Genomic DNA, 23,421 nt, shown 5'->3' on the forward strand with positions numbered 1-23,421 from the left:
TTGAATTTTAAAGAGTCAAAATTGAAGATGAAGTGAAGTGAAGTGAATTATATTTATATAGCGCTTTTCTCAGGTGACTCAAAGCGCTTTTACATAGTGACACCCAATATCTAAGTTACATTTAAACCAGTGTGGGTGGCACTGGGAGCAGGTGGGTAGAGTGTCTTGCCCAAGGACACAACGGCAGTAACTAGGATGGCACAAGTGGGAATCGAACCTGCAACCCTCAAGTTGCTGGCACGGCCACTCTACCAACCGAGCTATACCGCCCCCCAAGATAAACTGTTTGAAAATTAAATTTTAATTTTTTTCATGTTTCTTCCTCTTTTAAACCGTTCAATTAAGTGTTTTTTCATCATTTATTCTCTACAAAAAACCTTCCGTAAAAGGAAAAAAAATGTACGACGGAATGACAGACAGAAATACCCATTTATATATTTATATATATATATATATATATATATATATATATATATATATATATATATATATATATATATATATATATTTATTAAAGGTATATTGAACAAATTGGCTATTTCTGTCAATTTATTTAAGTGTGTATCAAACTAGTAGCCCTTCGCATTAATCAGTACCCAAGAAGTAGCTCTTGGTTTCAAAAAGGTTGGTGACCCCTGGTGTACAGGGTTACAGAACAGGAGAACTGATGGGTCGCCACAAGACGGTCCAGTAAAAGATGGGAAAAAGGTTAAAGCGGGGGGAGGACGAGTAAAAAAATACAATCTAGACTGGGCTCATAAAAGGGGCCCAGGGTGGAGTGGGAAAAAACCTACATAGCAAAGCACATATACATATTGCTTGCACCTCCTGGTACCCCAGCACCTCCAAAACCCTCAAATCTAGACTCCAAACATCCCAGAATAAGCTAGTCCGGTTACTTCTAGACCTCCACCCCAGATCACACCTCAATCCAACCCACTTCTCCAAAGTGGGCTGGGCTCAGGGTGGAGGACAGAGTAAAACAACTTGCACTGAGCCTAGTCTATAAAATCCGCTACACCTCCTTGATACCGAAGTACATGTCGAACTACTTCCTTAACGTAAATGACCGCCATAACCACAACACCAGGGGGAGCTCCACAAACCACGTTAAACCCAGATTCCGATCTAACAAAGGTCTTAACTCATTTTCTTTCTATGCCACATCAATGTGGAATGCACTCCCAACAGGTATAAAAGTAAGTGCATCTCTATCCTCCTTCAAAACCGCTCTAAAACAACACCTCTTTACTAATACCCTCCTCCATTCACATCCCATCTCCCCGGATTATAAACAACTCAAATGTACTTCTAATGTATATACTCGTTCTTATGCTATCTGAACTCACTATGTTCTCTGCTGGCTGTACATATCCTACTAAATAAGACCTACACTGTTTCAACGTCCACATTTCTCTGTTGATGCAATTGATGACTGAAGTACTGATATCAACTAAACTCTCCTCATCCCACACCCGGATTGTAAATAACGTAAATAATTCAATGTACATACTATGATGATTAACTTGTGTGATGACTGTATTATGCTGATAGTATATATATTTGTACCATGAATTTATTAACGTGGACCCCGCCCGACTTAAACAAGTTGAAAAACTTATTGGGGTGTTACCATTTAGTGGTCAATTGTACGGAATATGTACTGAACTGGGGCTTCACAGTGGCAGAGGGGTTAGTGCGTCTGCCTCACAATACAAAGGTCCTGCAGTCCTGGGTTCAAATCCAGGCTCGGGATCTTTCTGTGTGGAGTTTGCATGTTCTCCCCGTGAATGCGTGGGTTCCCTCCGGGTACTCCGGCTTCCTCCCACTTCCAAAGACATGCACCTGGGGATAGGTTGATTGGCAACACTAAATTGGCCCTAGTGTGTGAATGTGAGTGTGAATGTTGTCCGTCTTTCTGTGTTGGCCCTGGGATGAGGTAGCGACTTGTCCAGGGTGTACCCCGCCTTCCGCCCGATTGTAGCTGAGATAGGCGCCAGCGCCCCCCGCAACCCCGAAAGGGAATAAGCGGTAGAAAATGGATGGATGGATGTACTGAACTGTGCAATCTACTAATAAAAGTATCAATCAATCAATCAATGTTTGTTTGTTCTGTTTTGGACTCCATGTTGAATACAGATAGATGTTTAATGAGAAATATAACACAATGCTTACAAATACATCCTCTCAAGGATTGTTGACTACTCTCACCAAACAGTGCATGCCTATTCATCTGATGTCGGCTCATAAGAGGGCCCTTATGTTGTATTGATCCAGTCCTATTGTAGTAAATAATACATGCATTTTGCAGTGAATTGCCATATTTCCTTGTATGTGTTGTTGTTTGGAGAGTTTACCATCGGTTTTCTTCAGCAGTTCAATAAGCCCGAGGGAGGTGACCATGTTTATTTAGACGAGTAGGGTCCAATCGCATCATTACGTCGGCCGATTATTGGCTGCAAGAAAAAGTCAACGATAATATAGTCGAGATATAGCATCCTGTATCGTTTTGCAAACATTTCAGCCTACAGCAATAGCTGTATGGAAGATTTGTTTCCTGATCAGTAGAACTGACGACTACATCGCCAAGCTTGTGACAAATGAGCTTTATCCAAGGACTCATTAAACTCTACATACTATAGTGCAGGGGTCACCAGCGTGGTGCCCGCGAGGAAACCAGGTAGCCCATGAGGACCAGATGAGTGGCTGGCTGGCCTATTCTAAAAATAACTCAAATAGCAGCACTTACCAGTGAGCTGCCTCTATTTTTTTTAATTTTATTTATTTACTAGCAAGCTGGTCTCGCTTTGCTCGACATTTTTAATTCTGATACAAAACTCCAAATAGACTTTGAAAATCCAAGAAAATATTTTAAAGACTTGGTCTTCACTTGTTTAAATAGATTCATTTATTTGTTTTACTTCGCTTCTTATACATTACAGAAAAGACAATTTCAGAGAAAAAATACAACCTTAAAAATGATTTTAAGGATTTTTAAACACATATACCCTTTTACCTTTTAAATTCTTTCCTCTTCTTTCCTGACAATTTAAATCAATATTTGTCCATCCATCCATCCATCATCTTCCGCTTATCCGAGGTCGGGTCGCGGGGGCAACAGCCTAAGCAGGGAAACCCAGACTTCCCTCTCTCCAGCCACTTCGTCTAGCTCTTCCCGGGGGATCCCGAGGCGTTCCCAGGCCAGCCGGGAGACATAGTCTTCCCAACGTGTCCTGGGTCTTCCCCGTGGCCTCCTACCGGTTGGACGTGCCCTAAACACCTCCCTAGGGAGGCGTTCGGGTGGCATCCTGACCAGATGCCCGAACCACCTCATCTGGCTCCTCTCGATGTGGAGGAGCAGCGGCTTTACTTTGAGTTCCTCCCGGATGGCAGAGCTTCTCACCCTATCTCTAAGGGAGAGCCCCGCCACACGGCGGAGGAAACTCATTTCGGCCGCTTGTACCCGTGATCTTATCCTTTCGGTCATGACCCAAAGCTCATGACCATAGGTGAGGATGGGAACGTAGATCGACCGGTAAATTGAGAGCTTTGCCTTCCGGCTCAGCTCCTTCTTCACCACAACGGATCGGTACAACGTCCGCATTACTGAAGACGCCGCACCGATCCGCCTGTCGATCTCACGATCCACTCTTCCCTCACTCGTGAACAAGACTCCTAGGTACTTGAACTCCTCCACTTGGGGAAGGGTCTCCTCCTCAACCCGGAGATGGCATTCCACCCTTTTCTGGGCGAGAACCATGGACTCGGACTTGGAGGTGCTGATTCTCATTCCGGTCGCTTCACACTCGGCTGCGAACCGATCCAGCGAGAGCTGAAGATCCCGGTCAGATGAAGCCATCAGGACCACATCATCTGCAAAAAGCAGAGACCTAATCCTGCGGTCACCAAACCGGAACCCCTCAACGCCTTGACTGCGCCTAGAAATTCTGTCCATAAAAGTTATGAACAGAATCGGTGACAAAGGACAGCCTTGGCGGAGTCCAACCCTTACTGGAAATGTGTTCGACTTACTGCCGGCAATGATCGTACAATATTTGTCTTTTTTTTTTTTAATTGTAAAGAATGATAAATGTTTTTTAAATGTAATTCTTCATTTTAGCTATGTTTTTTCGACAAATAATTTTTGTGAAATATTTCTTCAAACTTATGATTAAAATTCAAATAAATGATTTGTCTTTGTTAGAAATATACCTTGGTCCAATTTGGTATATATTCTAACAAAGTGCAGGTTGGATTTTAACCTTTTTAAAACATGTCATCATAATTCTAAAATTAATCTTAATCAGGAAAAAATTATATAATAATTTTTCATAAATCATTTTTTTAATTTTTTCAAAAAGATTTTCTCTTATTTTTTTCGGTTGAATTTTAAAGAGTCTACATATATTTATACACATATTTATCTGTTTCTATATATATTTATTGTGAGAAATCATTAAGAAGATCAGTGTTTCCACAAAGATAAATATCATTAATTATTCATTATAACAGAGTTAAAAGGTAAATTGAGCAAATTGGCTATTTCTGGCAATTTATTTAAGTGTGTATCAAACTGGTAGCCTCTTCGCATTAATCAGTACCCAAGAAGTAGCTCTTGGTTTCAAAAAGGTTGGTGACCCCTGCTATAGTGTTTGTCCCATCTCTGAAATGTGGAAACCTCAAAGTACAACTAAGATGCAGCTGGGGTGTAGTACAATACTTAGAGTTCAAACACTTTGTAGGGCTCAACAACAACAACAACAAAAGACTGTCACTTTTATCTTAATGGCAAAGACTGCTTCCTGGCTAAGACAATTCAAACTGAGGCTTAGTAGAGTGTGTTTGACAGATTTTTTTCTGTACAATCTCTTCCGTGACCTGGATCAGGGCATCAGTCGAATCCTGGACAGTCCGTGGTGTGACATGGAAGCGGCGGAGGGAACAAGACACAGTGTCCTAGAACTGCTCGATTGGATTTAGTTGTGAGGAACAGGCAGGCCCAGCCATCGTCATGCGGGAGCTCCTGACACACTTCAGCCCAATGAGGCCAAAACTATCACTAATCCATCGCCAAAACGGTCCAGCTGGAGGATACTGAAGGCACAAAAAATATCTGTCACATGTGATCACTGGGAACCTGTTCTCATCCGTGAAGAGGGCTGGGCACCAATGGCAGATCTACCAATTCTGGTTCTCTTTGGCTAATGCCAATCAGGCTGCACAATTTCAGGCTGGGAGCACAGTCTCTACATGTGGATGTTACCAACCTCTTTGAGTCTGTTTCTGACAGTTGGAGCAGAAACATGCACATTAGTGGCCAGCTGGAGGTGGTTTTGTAAAGCTCTGGCAGTGCTAATCCGGTTCTTTCTTGCACAAAAGAGTAGATCGCTGTCCTGTTGGTGACTTTTCCTTCTTCCTCCTCCATGTCTCATGTAGTAAATGTCTAAACTTTACAAGTTCTACACATAAAAGTTGACATATTTGTTCTTTTAAGTGCAAATTGGATTACTGCGATGAGGTGGCGACTTATCCAGGGTGTAAAATGCCTTCCGCCCGATTGTAGCCGAGATAGGCACCAGCGCCCCCCCGTGACCCCAAAGGGAATAAGCGGTAGAAAATGGATGATATGTGATTAATCTACAGTATTTTCTGGATCATAAAACAGACTGCAGATTCAGGTCAAGTTTCACACAAAAAAGGCGCATTGAAGGATTCATATTATTATTTTTTTTTCTAAATGGAAAACAGTTATTTAAGCCAGGCTGATATTTTATGTACGGTTCAGTTCTGCAATGTTGTTCAGTTATTTTTTGCATTTGACCAGACAATTTTTCCCCAGAAATAAGATTGCTTGTTTGATTAATAATGTCAAAACGTGGACTTTGGGGTTTGTTTTTCCGGAATGCAAAGGAAAGTTGGAGCGGGCGAGGCGTGAAGGTAAAGACATCTTTATTTTAACACTAATAAAAGGAATTTAAAAAAAAGGCGCGCACAAGGGCGGAAGTATAAAACTTGGCTGCAAGTACAAAACTAGCACAAAGGCAGAATTATGGACAAAAACAAAACTCGTTAACTGTGACATAAAAAAAAAAAATACAAAAAAATTAACGTGGCAGGGGGGAAACTATGGATAGTAGCCTGGCATGAAGTGAGTAGAGGTAAAGTCGACAGGCTAACGTCCTGGTAACTTTCGGTTTAAATAATAGACATGATCAGTGACAGGTGTGTGGCATGAGGACAGGTGAAAACTAATGGGTTGGCATGGAAACAAAGCAAACAAGGAAGTGCAAAAACAGGAAACAATGGAGTCTTAAGCAAAACAGAACATAACTAAACAAAACATGATCACAAGACATGACAAATAAAAATAGTTGAAAGAGCTTGTAGGGATGACTGGATGAACATCCTGATTTTTGTAGCAAATATAAAGTTACCGTATTTTCCGGACCATACGGCGCACCGGATTATAAAGCAGACTGCAGATTCAGGTCAAATTTCACACAAAAAAGGCGCATTGAAGGATTCATATTATTATTATTTTTTCTAAATGGAAAACAGTTATTTAAGCCAGGCTGATATTTTATGTACGGTTCAGTTCTGCAATGTTGTTCAGTTACTTTTGCATTTGACCAGACAATTTTTCCCCAGAAATAAGATTGCTTGTTTGATTAATAATGTCAAAACGTGGACTTTGGAGTTTGTTTTTCCGCAATGCAAAGGAAAGTTGGAGCGGGTGAGGCGTGAAGGTAAAGACATCTTTATTTTAACACTAATAAAAGGAATTTAAAAAAAAGGCGCGCACAAGGGCGGAAGTATAAAACTTGGCTGCAAGTACAAAACTAGCACAAAGGCAGAATTATGGACAAAAACAAAACTCGTTAACTGTGACATAAAAAAAAAAAATACAAAAAAATTAATGTGGCAGGGGGGAAACTATGGACAGTAGCCTGGCATGAAGTGAGTAGAGGTAAAGTCGACAGGCTAACTTCCTGGTAACTTTCGGTTTAAATAATAGACATGATCAGTGACAGGTGTGTGGCATGAGGACAGGTGAAAACTAATGGGTTGGCATGGAAACAAAGCAAACAAGGAAGTGCAAAAACCGGAAACAATGTAGTCTTAAGCAAAACAGAACATAACTAAACAAAACATGATCACAAGACATGACAAATACAAATAGTTGAAAGAGCTTGTAGGGATGACTGGATGAACATCCTGTCTTTTGTAGCAAATATAAAGTTACCGTATTTTCCGGACCATACGGCACACCGGATTATAAAGCAGACTGCAGGTTCAGGTCAAATTTCACACAAATAAGGCGCATTGAAGGATTCATATTATTATTATTTTTTCTAAATGGAAAACAGTTATTTAAGCCAGGCTGATATTTTATGTACGGTTCAGTTCTGCAATGTTGTTCAGTTACTTTTGCATTTGACCAGACAATTTTCCCCAGAAATAAGATTGCTTGTTTGATTAATAATGTCAAAACGTGGACTTTGGGGTTTGTTTTTCCGGAATGCAAAGGAAAGTTGGAGCGGGCGAGGCGTGAAGGTAAAGACATCTTTATTTTAACACTAATAAAAGGAATTTAAAAAAAAGGCGCGCACAAGGGCGGAAGTATAAAACTTGGCTGCAAGTACAAAACTAGCACAAAGGCAGAATTATGGACAAAAACAAAACTCGTTAACTGTGACATAAAAAAAAAATACAAAAAAATTAACGTGGCAGGGGGGAAACTATGGACAGTAGCCTGGCATGAAGTGAGTAGAGGTAAAGTCGACAGGCTAACTTCCTGGTAACTTTCGGTTTAAATAATAGACATGATCAGTGACAGGTGTGTGGCATGAGGACAGGTGAAAACTAATGGGTTGGCATGGAAACAAAGCAAACAAGGAATGGAAAAAACAGGAAACAATGGAGTCTTAAGAAAAACAGAACATAACTAAACAAAACATGATCACAAGACATGACAAATAAAAATAGTTGAAAGAGCTTGTAGGGATGACTGGATGAATATCCTGATTTTTGTAGCAAATATAAAGTTACCGTATTTTCCGGACCATACGACACACCGGATTATAAAGCAGACTGCAGGTTCAGGTCAAATTTCACACAAAAAAAGCGCATTGAAGTATTCATATTATTATTTTTTTTTCTAAATGGAAAACAGTTATTTAAGCCAGGCTGATATTTTATGTACGGTTCAGTTCTGCAATGTTGTTCAGTTATTTCTGCATTTGACCAGACAATTTTCCCCAGAAATAAGATTGCTTGTGTGATTAATAATGTCAAAACGTGGACTTTGGGGTTTGTTTTTCCGGAATGCAAAGGAAAGTTGGAGCGGGCGAGGCGTGAAGGTAAAGACATCTTTATTTTAACACTAATAAAAGGAATAAACAAAAGGCGCGCACAAGGGCGGAAGTACAAAACTTGGCTATTAAAAACAAAAACTTACACAAAGGCAGAACTATGGACAAAAAACCGAACTCGTTAACTGTGACATAAAAAAAACTAAAACTTACGTGGCATGGGCAGGGTGGAAACTATGGACAGTATGATTAACAGAGGTAGCATGGCATGACGTGAGTAGAGGTAAAGTCGACAGGCTGACTTCCCGGCAACTTTCGGTTTAAATAATAGACATGATTAATGACAGGTGTGCGAGTGCAAAACGTGAGACAGGTGCGTGACATGAGGACAGGTGAAAACTAATGGGTTGGCATGGAAACAAAGCAAACAAGGAAGTGCAAAAACAGGAAACAATGGAGTCTTAAGAAAAACAGAACATAACTAAACAAAACATGATCACAAGACATGACCAATAAAAATAGTTGAAAGAGCTTGTAGGGATGAACATCCTGATTTTTGTAACAAATATAAGGTTACCGTATTTTCCGGACCATACGGCGCACTGCCGATTATTTGGTTTATTATCTTTTTTCATATACAAGGCGTATTAAAGGACTCTTTTTAATGTAAAAAACTTCCTTGTGGTCTACATAACATGTAATGCTGGTTCTTAGGTCAAAATGTTGCATAGATTATGTTTTACAGATCATCTTCAAGCCGCCTTTTGACAGTCGTTTCCGAATGCGCCGTTTTGTGGGCGGTCTTATTTACGTGCTTCACCTTCGGCAGCGTCTTCTACCCGTCATCTTTGTTGTAGCGGTGTAGCGTGCAAGGACAGAAGTGGAAGATGTGTCAAAAGATGGAGATAACTGTTTTAATAACATTCCGACTTTACGCAAATCAATAATGGAGCAGCATCTCCTCATCCGTGGCTTACTAGTGCAACAACGCCGGAAATGTGTCCCGTGAAAAACCATTCTACCAGAACTCTCTTGGGTGAATAATGTAAACTCACTAGATCGGTATGTTTTAGCGCTTTCATGGCGAGTTTACTGACAGATATAAGTAAGAACTTTACACTACTTTTTATTAGAAATGGCAAAGGGGTAATGTCCCATAACAACAAGGTAGAGAAAAAGAAGCTTATCGACTACAAAAGCGGCCGCGCGCAAATTTTCAGGACTTATGCAGATCCCAAATATAGATCAGCAGGGACCAGATGGTAAGAAAATGTTCTTTTGCATAATATTGCAAAACAAAACACCAGATAACATGTCTTACCTTATACACACACACCATAATAACACTCGCGTTTTAAAGCACAGTACAATCCAAGCGGTGCGGCTTCATAGTTTACCAAAGTCGTACTAAAACATGATAGATTGTTGAGCGCCGTGTGTAATGTTCGAGATTTTCAATTGAACATATACACCTTTGGTGTTGTTTACTTGAGTCATAGTGCAGTCTACACGTCTCTCTTATGTTTGACTGCCATCTACCGGTCACACTTATTTCACCATGTACCACATAAAAGAGCTTGGAAGTCGGTAAGCACCACCAAAATTATTCCGTACATTAGGCGCACCGGATTATGAGGCGCACTCTAGAGTTTTGAGAAACTGAAAGGATTTTAAGTGTGCCTTATAGTCTGAAAAATAGAGTATTTACATGATAAACAGCCATAATTCCTTGTGCTTGACCTTGGGGTCTTTACCAGTGGCGTTTGCATGTTTACCTCATGCCTTAGTGGGTTTTCTTTAGGTGACATGTTTCCGCTAAAACCCATCCATTTTCTACCGCTTATTCCCTTTGGGGTCGGGTGGGGCACTAGTGCCTATCTCAGCTACAATCGGGCGGAAGGCGGCGTACACCCTGGACAAGTCGCCACCTCATCGCAATACGCTAAAAACATAAAAGGTAAATCATTTCCAGTCAGCTAGAGTTGGCAAAAATATCGATATCAAGTCGATACCAACGCGCAAAAAATACATCCACACCTGCTTTTGTCAGTATCGTCAGTGCTAAATACTGTGCAACACTTTTTCAATTCCCAGCGTGTGAGCGCTGAGTCAACGCCAAGGCAGACAACCTGCTGTCTAAAAAAGAATGAGCCAGTGTTTACATATCTTTACTTATTCATGGGAGTCTGTCACAAATGCGGATTTGGCGCTTCCAGTTCGCCCTCGCTCGTGAACAAATTGTAACAGAAGTGTGGCAATGTAGCAAAACTGTAGGTGTGGCGTAACTAACACACTTAAATCACGCCTGGTTCGCCGGAGAATGAGATTTATCAATCCACCCATCCATCCATCTTCTTCCGCGTATCTGAGGTCGGGTCACGGGGGCAGCAGCCTAAGCAGGGAAGCCCAGACTTTTCTCTCCCCAGCCACTTCGTCCAGCTCTTCCCGGGGGATTCCGAGGCGTTCCCAGGCCAGCTGGGAAACATAGTCTTCCCAATGTGTCCTGGGTCTTCCCCGGTTGGACGTGCCCTAAACACCTCCGTAGGGAGGCGTTCCGGTGACATCCTGACCAGATGCCCGAACCACCTCATCTCGATGAGGAGCAGTGTTTACTTTGAGCTCCTCCCGGATGGCAGAGCCTCTCACTCTATCTCTAAGGGAGAGACCCTCATTTCGGCCGCTTGTACCCGTGATCTTGTCCTTTCGGTAATGACCCAAAGTTCATGACCATAGGTGAGGATGGGAACGTAGCTCGACCGGTAAATTGAGAGCTTTGCCTTCCGGCTGAGCTCCTTCTTCACCACAACGGATCGATACAGCGTCCGCATTACTGAAGACGCCGCACCGATCCGCCTGTCGATCTCACGATCCACTCTTCCCCCACTCGTGAACAAGACTCCTAGGTACTTGAACTCCTCCACTTGGGGCAGGGTCTCCTCCCCAACCCGGAGATGGCACTCCACCCTTTTCCGGGCGAAAACCATGGACTCGGACTTGGAGCTGCTGATTCTAATTCCGGTCGCTTCACACTCGGCTGCGAACCGATCCAGTGAGAGCTGAAGATTCCAACCAGATGAAGCCATCAGGACCACATCATCTGCAAAAAGCAGAGACCTAATCCTGCGGTCACCAAACCGGAACCCCTCAACGCCTTGACTGCGCCAAGAAATTCTGTCCATAAAAGTTATGAACAGAATCGGTGACAAAGGACAGCCATGGCGGAGTCCAACCCTCACTGGAAACGTGTCCGACTTACTGCCGGCAATGCGGACCAAGCTCTGACACTGAATGAGAATGAGATGTAGTGAAAATTATTTAAGATGCATTTATTTAGCGAGTGGAGGAAAAAAGTTATTAATTTTTTAAATTTTATCAAAACACAAGCGGTCAGATATTGCGCGAATGAGAGCTGAAATCCGCCACCACAAGCCCAGAGGGTTGTCCCGATACCGTTACCAAAATATATTTAGCTACTTTTCTAAATAAAGGAAACCACTAAAAAAATATATTATTGGCTTTATTTTAACAAAAAAATCTTACGGCACATAAAACATATGTTTGTTATTGCAATCAAAGAACAAAGTTGGCCTTAAATAAAATAGTGAACATACTAGACAACTTATCTTTGAGTAGTAAGTAAACATCAAAGGCTCCTAATTATTCTGCTGATATATGCAGTAACGTTTTGTGTCATTTTTCATTCAAATATTTTTTTTAAATGATAAAGGACAAGCTGTAAAAATGTATTATTAATCCACTTGTTAATATCTGTTTACTTTCTCTTTAACATGTTCTATCTGCACTTCTGTTAAAATATAATAATCACATATTCTTTAGTTTTGGATGATTCCACAAATTTAGGTATAGATCCAATCCCAAGTAGTTGCATAATAATAATAATAATAATAATAATAATAATAATAATAATATTTAAAGTCCTCACGTGTCCAGGGACGCATTTGATGAGTTTACAATGAATTTCAAAAAAAGGAAAACATATTTGGTGACAATAAAAAATATCAATATAATCATAGTATTCTCGACTTGATACACTATTGTACTTGGTATCATTATAGTTGATGTCAGTTGTAGAGCCACCTATGGCATTTTCGGGTCTAAGTTGGCTGTCAAAGTTGACCAAATTCTCAGTTTATGGGGGGGGGGGGGTGCACGACGGACCTTTTTAGGATGCCACACCACTACTCCTATGCTGGCTATGTAAACAACCGGGCTGAAATAAAGCATGCTCCAGTCCTAAATACCCAGTGTATTATTCACACAATAACACTTCATGGTGGCAGCGGTGGGATAAAGAGATCACCCACAGAGCAGACCGGGAGGGGGAGTTGTTCGAGGATAATTCTGTCGTCGACCGCACGTGGGTAGCCGAGCTAACTGATAGCAGAGGTCTGATAGCAGTTTTCTAAACTAGACTTTCAATCAAAGTAGGAGGTAATAAAGGAAGATCTTCATCGAGACAGAGAGACTTTTAAAACTGAGGAAAGATAAGGAAGACTTCTATAATATATGGACTTCATTTATAAGTAAAAGTAAGACCGTAACGTTTTTTCTTTATTAAATGTGCTTTACATGATGGTACCCTTACATCACACTAAAAATTTTACTGCATGGCTTTGGTAAGTGCCGGAGTGAGAAGATGTTTTTAAATTAATTAGCGCCCCGGCAGCAATGCAAGGAAATATGGTAGTTGGTCTTCTTCATTTTGTAAGTGGTCTTTCTCTCTTCCTCCTTCCAGCTATCACAGGGGTGTCAAACGTACGGCCGGCGGGCCGGATCAGGACCCCTAACAGGTTTATCCGGCCTGTGGGATGAGTTTGCTAAGTATAACAATGAGCCAGAAACTGCTGTTCAAAAAGTGTCCACTAGATGTCGTAATAACAATTCTGTGTATCTTTGTAGATGATGCTACATATGTAAAATAAAATAAAAACTCATGATGTACACCAGTCGAGGAAAATGAGCAAACTACGTGAATAACATCTTGTACTAATAAATAAAGATAATAGAATAGAATAATAACCTCAACATGTCAGTATAAAAAAAAACATTATGATTTGTACATTTTAAGAACATGCTCATTCTATTTTTAAACAAAGAAAACAATCTGAATTTGTCTTTATTTTTAAGTTATCGTGCCGGGATTTTACCAGTCCAGCCTACTTGGGAGTAGATTTTTCTCCATGTGGCCCCCGATCTAAAATTAGTTTGACACCCCTGATCTATTGGCTTCCAATCAAAGTCTATTTTGGGGACTATGTAGTTATCCATCCAGCCTTAACTTTTGCTATACTTTTCAAAACTTCCCTCTTGGTGTGTTGCCATACTTTTGTTTATAAAATTGTTATCTCCATTGAATCCCTACAATTCTTCTTAGGCGTCCACTTTTGTTTGTTCTTAGCCACGTCTCAGAGGCAACACAGAACTGCTGCCTTAAATATTTCAACTTTTGTTGGTAACTTAAAATGTATTCTCTTTCATATATTGTACAAGCTGCCAAATGTTGAATTTGCCTTTCCAATTATCATCTGTAGTTCTTCAGAGCTCTTGCCATCCTTTCTCTTGCCACAGTTGGATTAAATACAGATAACTTTTATTTCTTTTTTGCAGTTTACTCTTCTTCCCGTAGCTCTGATTACCGTATTCTCCGGACTATAAGGGACACTTAAAATCCGTTTTTTTTTCTCAAAACTCGACAGTGTGCCTTGCTTTAATGTCTTTAATGTCCTCTGTGTTCTTTGATGTTTGATGTTTCCCTCTTACACACATGTAAGAGGGATGTGTACTATGGCTATGAGTTGTTGTTTTTCCCTTGGCCTCAGTCTGCACCCCCACTCCAGGGCCCAGGCTAAGACCGATTTTTTTTTAATTTTATTTTAATCTTCTATTCCCCCCCGTTTACCTGTATGTCATCTTTTTTGTAAGGGGCGCTGGAAGCCGGCAGACCCGTCAGCGATCCTGTTCTGTCTCCCTGTAATGTTTGTCTGATCTTGAATGGGATTGTGCTGAAAATTGTAATTTTCCTGAAGGAACTCTCCTGACGGAATAAATAAAGTACTATCTAATCTAATCTAATCTTATAACCCGGTGCTCCTAATGTAAGGAATAATTCTGGTTTTGCTTACCGACCTCAAAGCAACTTTATTTGGTACATGGTGTAATGACAAGTGTGACCAGTAGATGGCAGTGACACATAAAATATAAGTGTAGACTGCAATATGACTCAAGTAAACAACACCAAAATTGTCTATGTTCCATTGAAAATATACGACAGTACACACAGCTCTCAAGAATCTATCAAAATGTTTTAGTATGACTTTGGTAAGCTATTAAAGCCGCACTGTTTGATGGATTGTACTGTGCTTCAACATACGAGTATTGTTATGATTTGTGTATAAGGTAAAACATATCTGCCGTTTTGTTTCGCAATGTTATGCAAAACTTTTACCTTCTGGTACCTGCTGATCTGTATTTGGGATCTGCATAAGTCCTGAAAAATTGTGCACGTCTCCCTTTGTAGTACGTTCCGACATCGCAGTCGATCAGCTTATTCTTTTTCTCTATCTTCTTGTTATGGGACATTCCTCCTCCGCTGTTGCCATTTGTTATATAAAGTAGTGTAAAGTTCTTACTTACATCTGTCAGTAAACTCGCCATGACAGCGCTAAAACATACCGGTGTAGAAAGTGTACATTATTCACCCAAGGAACTTTATTTATTAGAAAGTTCCGGTCGGACGTTTTTTCGTTGTTTCTGAATGAGGAGATGCTGCTCCGTTATTGGTTTAAGTAAAGTCTAAATGTCATTTAAAAAGTTGGCTCCATCTTTTGACACTTCCACTCCTGTCCTTGCACGCTACACCGTTACAACAAAGATGACGGGGAGATGACGTTGCCGAAGGTGAGGCACGTAAATAAGATCACCCACCAAACGGCGCATACTGAAGCATCTGTCAGAAAGCGGCTTGAAGATGTTCTGTAAAACAATCTATGCAACATTTTGACCAAAGAACCACCATTACATGTTATATAGACCACAAGGAAGTGTTTTCAATTCAGAAACAAAAACTCCATTAATGCGCCTTATAATCCGGTGCGCCTTATATATAAAAAAAGATAGAAAATACACCAAATTGTCAGGCTTGCCCCTGACAGTTTGGTTGTGTTTTAGTTTTTCCTCTGTGTGTGTGTGTAGTATTTCCTGTTTGTCTCCCTGAGTGCTGTGTCCTCTCGGCTGTGGCTGATTGGCACCTGGCCACACCTGGTGTCAATCAGTCGGCTGCTATTTGAACCTGCCTTCCTATCCAGTCCGGGCTGGATTATTGTCGTTTCAATGTCACCACTACCTGTCTTGTCGCTTTGTCTACTTCTGTTCACTCTGCTCATGCCATAGTTCCGTCGTGTCGCAGTAAGTGTTTTTGTTCTTAGCCAAGTTTGTTATCCGCCTCGTGCGTGCCTTTTGTTGGTACCCTTTTGGTTTGTTCTTGTTTTAGTGTTTAATTAAATCATGTTTTCTTACGCAATGCCTGCCTCCTTCTCTGCATCTTGGGGTTCGTCACCAACAAACTCTGACACAGTGTGCCTTATAAGCCGTATAGTCCGGAAAATACGGTAACTTTATATTTGCTACAAAGGACAGGATATTCATCCAGTCATCCCGTCATTCTTATTACCATGAATTGATTTACGTGGACCCCGACTTAAACAAGTTGAAAAACGTATTCGGGTGCTATCATTTGGTGGTCAATTGTACGGAATATGTACTGAACTGTGCAATCTACTAATAATCTACTTTTGTTTACTCCAACAGGCGATTTCATTTCTATGAAAATTGTTTGGTCAGAGGCAAAAATAACTGAACCCTACATAAAATAACAGCCTGGCTTAAAAAAACTGTTTAGCCCTGAATACAAAACAAAGTGTATTTGCTTTTCAGTGTCCTTGCCGGTTCAGAATAACGTAGACCGTATTGAACGAGTATCCACGGCAGGGGTGCCCATTACGTCGATCGCGATCGACTGGTCGATCTCGGAGGGTGTGTCAGTCGACCTCAAGCCAGGCATTAAAAAATAGACATAAAAATGAGCAATCATCAATCATACCAAGACTTCACTTTCGTCAGTTGTTTGACATTCTCGGCACCCGAGGATCTTGTGAGATGACGCTGGCTGCTGCGAGCTCATATTTAAGAAAAAAAATCACTAACAGGGCGGACGCAGAGAAACACATTTTATTTCTAGAGACTCAGTACCTACTGTCAAAACTCTAAAGACCGACAGCACAGTTCCTGTCTTCACCATAAAAGACCTGTTTCATCCTGCCTGTGCTAACAAAATAAGAGTCTCAGAAAGCTAGCGTGCACAAGCTAGCAAGCTACGGAGTTTGATGCCAATGTATTTCTCCCCCGCCCTCAGCGACCGCTTTCTCACTTGCTTGCCCACCCGCACAGTCACTGACGTCACTCACCTGCTGCCAGACATTAAAGGGCCACACACATATGCTACTCTCATAACAAAGTGTTTAAAAACGAGTATGGAAGTTGGACAAATGAGATGCCAAATCCAACCACTTTCATGTGGTATGGGACAGAAAGGAGGACTTTTTTTTTCCTCCATTTGAAAATGCGGACGTTATCAGCACCACTGTCTAATTCCAATCCATGCAAGTCATCAGAATCAAATACACCAACTTATATTCTTGTCTTCATGAAAGAAAGGAATCTATGTGTGTTAAACATGCTTGTATTATTATTAAACACCATTAACTTGTTAACAAAAATGTCTCTTTCATAAATAAATAAATATAAATTATAAATAGGAATGAGGTAGATCTCCTCGACTTGGTCAATTGAAAAGTAGCTCGCCTGCAGAAAAAGTGTGAGCGCCCCTGATCTACGGTATCCATCTATAAAACCAGTAGTAAAAACAGTAAAAGGAGTAATCCAGTTGTCGTCTAAACAACGGTTTTATTCAAGTCCTTACAGCTACTTCAAGTCCTTACAGCTACTTCAAGTCCTTACAGCTACTTCAAGTGCCTCGGGCACGTACACAGAATGTCGTAACATGAAGATACGCTGAATCCCGTACATATCACAACATAAAGGGCACAAAACAGCTCCATTTAAAAAAGAAAGGTAAAACAAATCAGCACTTTCAAGTCCGAGTCCATGGTTCTCGCCCGGAAAAGGGTGGAATGCCATCTCCAGGTTGGGGAGGAGACCCTGCCCCAAGTGGAGGAGTTCAAGTACCTAGGAGTCTTGTTCACGAGTGAGGGAAGAGTGGATCGTGAGATCGACAGGCGGCTCGGTGCGGCGTCTTCAGTAATGCGGACGTTGTACCGATCCGTTGTGGTGAAGAAGAAACTGAGCCGGAACCCGAACGCCTCCCTAGGGAGGTGTTTAGGGCACGTCCAACCGGTAGGAGGCCACGGGGAAGACCCAGGACACGTTGGGTAGACTATGTCTCCCGGCTGGCCTGGGAACGCCTCGGGATCCCCCGGGAAGAGCTAGACCAGGGGTGCCCATTACGTCGATGGCGAGCTACCAGTCGACCGCGGGGGGTGTGTCAGTCGATCTCCAGCCAGGCTTTTAAAAAAAATAGACCTAAAAATTAGTGATCATTAATCTTCACCAAGACGTCACTTAAATGACATTCACGGTACCGGAGGGTCTTGTGAGATGACGCTGGCTGCTGCAAGATCATTATTATGAAAATATGACCGAGAGGAAGGCGAGAAACACTTTTTATTTCAACAGACTCTCGCGCCGTACCTTCCGTCAAAACTCTAAAGGCCGACTGCACATTTCCTATTTTCACAATAAAAGCCCTGCTTCATGCTGCCTGCGCTAACTAAATACAGAGTCTCGGAAAACTGGCGTGCACAAGCGATCCCTCAGAAAGCTGGCGTGCACATCACTTGTGCACGCCAGCTTTCCGAGACTCTTATTTTGTTAGCGCAGGCAGCATGAAGCAGGGCTTTTATTGTGAAGATAGGAAATGTGCAGTCGGCCTTTAGAGTTTTGACGGAAAGGACGGCGCGAAAGTCTGTTGAAATAAAAAGTGTTTCTCGCCTTCCTCTCTGTCATTTTTTCATAATAATGATCTTGCAGCAGCCAGCGTCATCTCACAAGACCCTCGGGTGAAAAGAGAGACATTTAAATGTGTTACACATGCTTGTATTATCATTAAACACATTTAACTTGTTTACAAAAATGTATCTTTCATAAATAAATACATATAAATGATATATATAAATGAGGTAGATCCCCTCGAGTTGGTCAATTGAAAAGTAGCTCGCCTGCAGAAAAAGTGTGGGCACCCCTGAGCTAGATGAAGTGGCTGGGGAGAGGGAAGTCTGGGTTTTCCTGCTTAGGCTGTTGCCCCCGCGACCCGACCTCGGATAAGCGGAAGAAGATGGATGGATGGATGGAAAACAAAAGTAGCGAACAAAAGGAAAAAAAACAAAAAAAAAACCTGACAACGCCGGACATGCAGAAATGCACAGAACCAGGTTTGTTTAAAGCTAAAGTCGCCACTTCTTTTACTTCCGTTTATTGTATGTATTGCGCATGTCAAACTAAAGGTTCCGATTTAAGGTGTGATGTATGAAAATGCATGTCATAATCGGATCGTTTTTTTCAGGGTCCATTTACGCAGTAACATTCTAATCCGAATTATGATTAGTTTAAATACATTTTGCCCATCTAGACGTGTCTAAGGTCATATTTGAGCTTGATTTAATATTAAAAAATTTGGTTAATGGAACAATTTTTACTTTCTGAAAAACCTCATTTGCACAAAAACAAAGTAATGGGTACTGGACTTTTGAACTTTCACTTTAAAGTCTGTGACCAGACATCGACAACACTGAAAAAAGGAAAAAAACAAGCCTGACCGTGTCATAAACAGTACTATAATCAATCATGTTTAAGATGTTTGTATTAGTTTTTAGTGCCCCTGCTGTAGTCATCTGTTGTTTACTTTTTAACATTGCTCCATTCGTTAAATATGCAGTTAATAAAGCCCCATCTACAGATAAGTGCTGCAAATTATATCACACGTTAAGCACCATAATGGGACCTCTGCTTTTTCTCTTTGTGTATGTTACTGTGCATTGTCCCTATTTAATATATATATATATATTTTTTAAACATAATTTTTCTGCTCTCGTTTATAGGCATAAAACTATTTTGGATAATATTTCATACATAGTCACTACTACCAAGGTATGTACATCCAACGTTTCATAAATCGGCCAGTTTTATAGTTGTCAATGTATTTTGTGCATCAATTCATTTATACTTGACTCCAGGCACATGCACATACATTTTGGGGGCTAATGCTCAAGCCAGAAAAAAAGGGAACCCATCACAATAATTAATCATAAAATTAATGTGACACCCTGCCCACTGGGTGTGAGTTTTCCTTGCCCTTATGTGGGTTCTTCCGAGGATGTTGTAGTCGTAATGGTTCGTACAGTCCTTTGAGACGTTTGTGATTTAGGCCTATATAAACAACCATTGATTGATTGATTGAACAATATATTTTCAACAATATATGCGATGCAAATCAAGTGGATAGAACAAAGGAGGAACTTATTGACCACAGCACGGGCTACAATGGCGGAAGCGCGCACATTTTCATGACTTATGCAGATCTGAAATACACAACTGGCACCAATAAGTAGGCAAATTTGATTTTGCAGAATAGGTCGAAACAAAATGCCAGATGTTATGTCACCTAATAAAAGCGTTACTAAAACGGCCTTCTTTCATCTCCATTATATCGCTAAAATTCGCTCCATTCCGTCCACTAAAGATGCCGAGATCATTATCCATGCGTTTGTTACGTCTCGTCTCGATTACTGTAACGTATTATTTTCGGGTCTCCCCATGTCTAGCATTAAAAGATTACAGTTGGTACAAAATGCGGCTGCTAGACTTCTGACAAGAACAAGAAAGTTTGATCATATTACGCCTGTACTGGCTTCCTGTGCACTTAAGATGTGACTTTAAGGTTTTACTACTTACGTATAAAATACTACACGGTCTAGCTCCATCCTATCTTGCCGATTGTATTGTACCATATGTCCCGGCAAGAAAACTGCGTTCAAAGGACTCCGGCTTATTAGTGATTCCTAAAGCCCCAAAAAAAGTCTGCGGGCTATAGAGTGTTTTCTGTTCGGGCTCCAGTACTCCGGAATGCCCTCCCGGTAACAGTTCCAGATGCTACCTCAGTAGAAGCATTTAAGTCTCACCTTAAAACTCATTTCTATACTCTAGCCTTTAAATAGACCTCCTTTTTAGACCAGTTGATCTGCCGCTTCTTTTCTTTATGTCCTGTCCCCCCCTCCCTTGCGAAGGGGGTCCGGTCCGATGACCATGGATGAAGTACTGGCTGTCCAGAGTCGAGACCCAGGATGGACCGCTCGTCGGGACCCAGGATGGACCGCTCGCCTGTGTATCGGTTGGGGACATCTCTACGATGCTAATCCGACTCCGCTTGGGATGGTTTCCTGTGGACGGGACTCTTGCTGCTGTCTTGGATCGGCTTTGAACTGAACTCTCGCGGCTGTGTTGGAGCCACTATGGATTGAACTTTCACAGTATCATGTTAGACCCGGTCGACATCCATTGCTTTCGGTCCCCCAGAGGGAAGGGGTTGCCCACTTTTGAGGTCCTCTCCAAGGTTCTCATAGTCATCATTGTCACTGGCGTCCCACTGGGTTTGAGTTTTCCTTGCCATTATGTGGGTTCTTCCGAGGATGTCGTAGTGGTTTGTACAGTCCTTTGAGACATTTGTGATTTAGGGCTGTATAAATAAACATTGATTGATTGATTGATTGATTGATTGATAATATACCTAAATGTTGAAGCAAAGTAGCCGTAATGCTCTGAAAATCCATCAAGTGGTGTGACTTCATGGATTACGAAAATTGTACTGAAACATTTTGACAGATTTTTGAGCGGCGTGTAATGTTCTATATCATGGGGGGCCAAATTTGGCCCGCCGTGTACTTTCATTTGGCCCTTGAGGCATAATCAAATTAACATTAGAGCTGGCCCGCCGCTTTAACGCCACATTCACCGCTAATACTCATACTGGTTAACCCTCCCGAATTTCCCGGGAGACTCCCGTAGTTCAGTACCCTACCCGAATTTCTCCCGATTTCCCCCGGACAACAATGTTGGGGGTGGGCCCTAAAAACACTGCCTTTGGCGTTCCCTACAATCTGTCGCCACGTCCGCTTTTACTCCATACAAACAGCGTGCTGGCCCAGTCACATAATATATGCAACTTATACACACAAGCAAGTGAATGCAAGGCATACTTGGTCAACAGCCATACAGGTCACACTGAGGGTGGCCGTATAAACAACTTTAACACTGTTACAAATATGCGCCACACTGTGAACCCACACCAAACAAGAATGGCAAACAATTTGGGAGAACATCCACACCGTAACACAACAGAACAAATACCCAGAACCACTTGCGGCACTAACTCTTCCGGGACGCTACAATATACACCAAACCCCGCCACCTAAAAGAGGCATTACATTTTTATTTTTTATTTTATATGCCATTGATATTTTTTAATTATTATTATTTGAAACTTGATTTTGCAAGTCACTATAAAGTTATATAAGCCTTGCTCGTTCAATATTCAATGCAAAACTTGTTTGGGTCCCTATTAAAAGGTTAATTTGTTCAACCTTGGCCCACGGCTTTGTTCGGTTTTAAAACTTTGGCCCACTCTGTATTTGAGTTCGACAAACCCTTTTTCTATATTCAAGTATTCCCGCCACTTGCCTTGATGTTTATGTCACAAATACTGCAAAGAGCGTAATCAGCATCGGCATCGCATTTGGAAAAGACCAGCCACACAATTTATAGCGTTTTCCATTCGGCATGGTTGGGTTTTTGTCATGAAACATGGACGGGTTGCACGATCACTGTTTTCCACTAAAGTGCTAACAAGTACTCGTCACTCGGAAGTGCTGTTGTTGTCATTGACTTTTTATCATTATGCCAATTCAAACAGACGTGATTTCACACACGATCCAGGCACCAAAACTGGATCTTACGTGAAATGGTGCCCTGTAGTACCGGCTGGTTCCAAAAAATTACCGGATCCAGTGCCTTCCCCTAGTGACCATGCATGATTGTAATGTAAGACATTTTCATTTTGTAAGATGCAGTTTAGCATAGCACTTTTATTTTGAAGCCAGAAAAAAGTGTGTGATTGGTTTGACAAAGTATCTTGACATGTTCAGGTGTCGGATCGACGGTTTACAATTGTGAAAAAAATAGGTTTCCTTTTGACCGTCTTTTATTCCTGTTGAACTTTTATGTCGCAGTAACAATCTAAATGTTATGTTATCGCTTCCCCTTAACTGTAATCTGAACAAGGTAGTGAAGCACCACCCACCTGAACAATGCGCACAGCAGGCGTTCTCTGCAGGGATGTCGCTTCTTCTCACAGCAGAAAATAGCTCCTTGCTTGTCGGGAGAACAACTTGACATGGCTTTAAAACTGGTATTTCCATAAGGAAGACACTCCTTTGTCCATTTCTGCTTGCTTTTGGCTCATCACCGCCACAGCACTCCCCTAGGGTCAAAATGGACACTTGTGGGTTAATTGCTGGTTAAAAAAATGAGTGCCGTTATTGAAATTTATAGTTAATGGGTTAATGCATTGATTTTGACAGCCCAAATATACACACAAACACACACACACGTTGTTTAAAGGGGAACATTATCACCAGACCTATGTAAGTGTCAATATATACCTGGATGGTGCAGAAAAAAGACAATATATTTTTTTAACCGATTTCCGAACTCTAAATGGGTGAATTTTGGCGAATTAAACGCCTTTCTGTCTATCGCTCTGGAGGGAATGACGTCAGAATGTAACGTCGCCGAGGTAATACAGCCGCCATTTTCATTTTCAACCCATTGGGTCTCAGCTCTGTTATTTTCCGTTTTTTCGACTATTTTTTGGAACCTTGGAGACATCATGCCTCGTCGGTGTGTTGTTGGAGGGTGTAACAACACTAACAGGGAGGGATTCAAGTTGCACCACTGGCCCGAA

At 41.4% G+C, this 23,421-nt stretch overlaps 1 protein-coding gene across 1 annotated transcript in view; it reads right to left on the bottom strand.

The window, feature by feature from the left end:
• Positions 1 to 22,933, bottom strand: part of kcnq1.1 (potassium voltage-gated channel, KQT-like subfamily, member 1.1) — a 267,264-nt gene extending 244,331 nt beyond the window's left edge. The window contains exon 1 of the mRNA XM_061887272.1: positions 22,759 to 22,933. The gene's annotated coding sequence lies outside the window, so the exon portion shown is untranslated. The remainder of the gene's footprint in view (positions 1 to 22,758) is intronic.
• Between the last annotated feature and the right edge of the window lie 488 nt (positions 22,934 to 23,421).

Source organism: Nerophis ophidion, linkage group LG25, assembly GCF_033978795.1.
Source record: "Nerophis ophidion isolate RoL-2023_Sa linkage group LG25, RoL_Noph_v1.0, whole genome shotgun sequence".
Taxonomy (NCBI): Eukaryota; Metazoa; Chordata; class Actinopteri; order Syngnathiformes; family Syngnathidae; genus Nerophis; species Nerophis ophidion.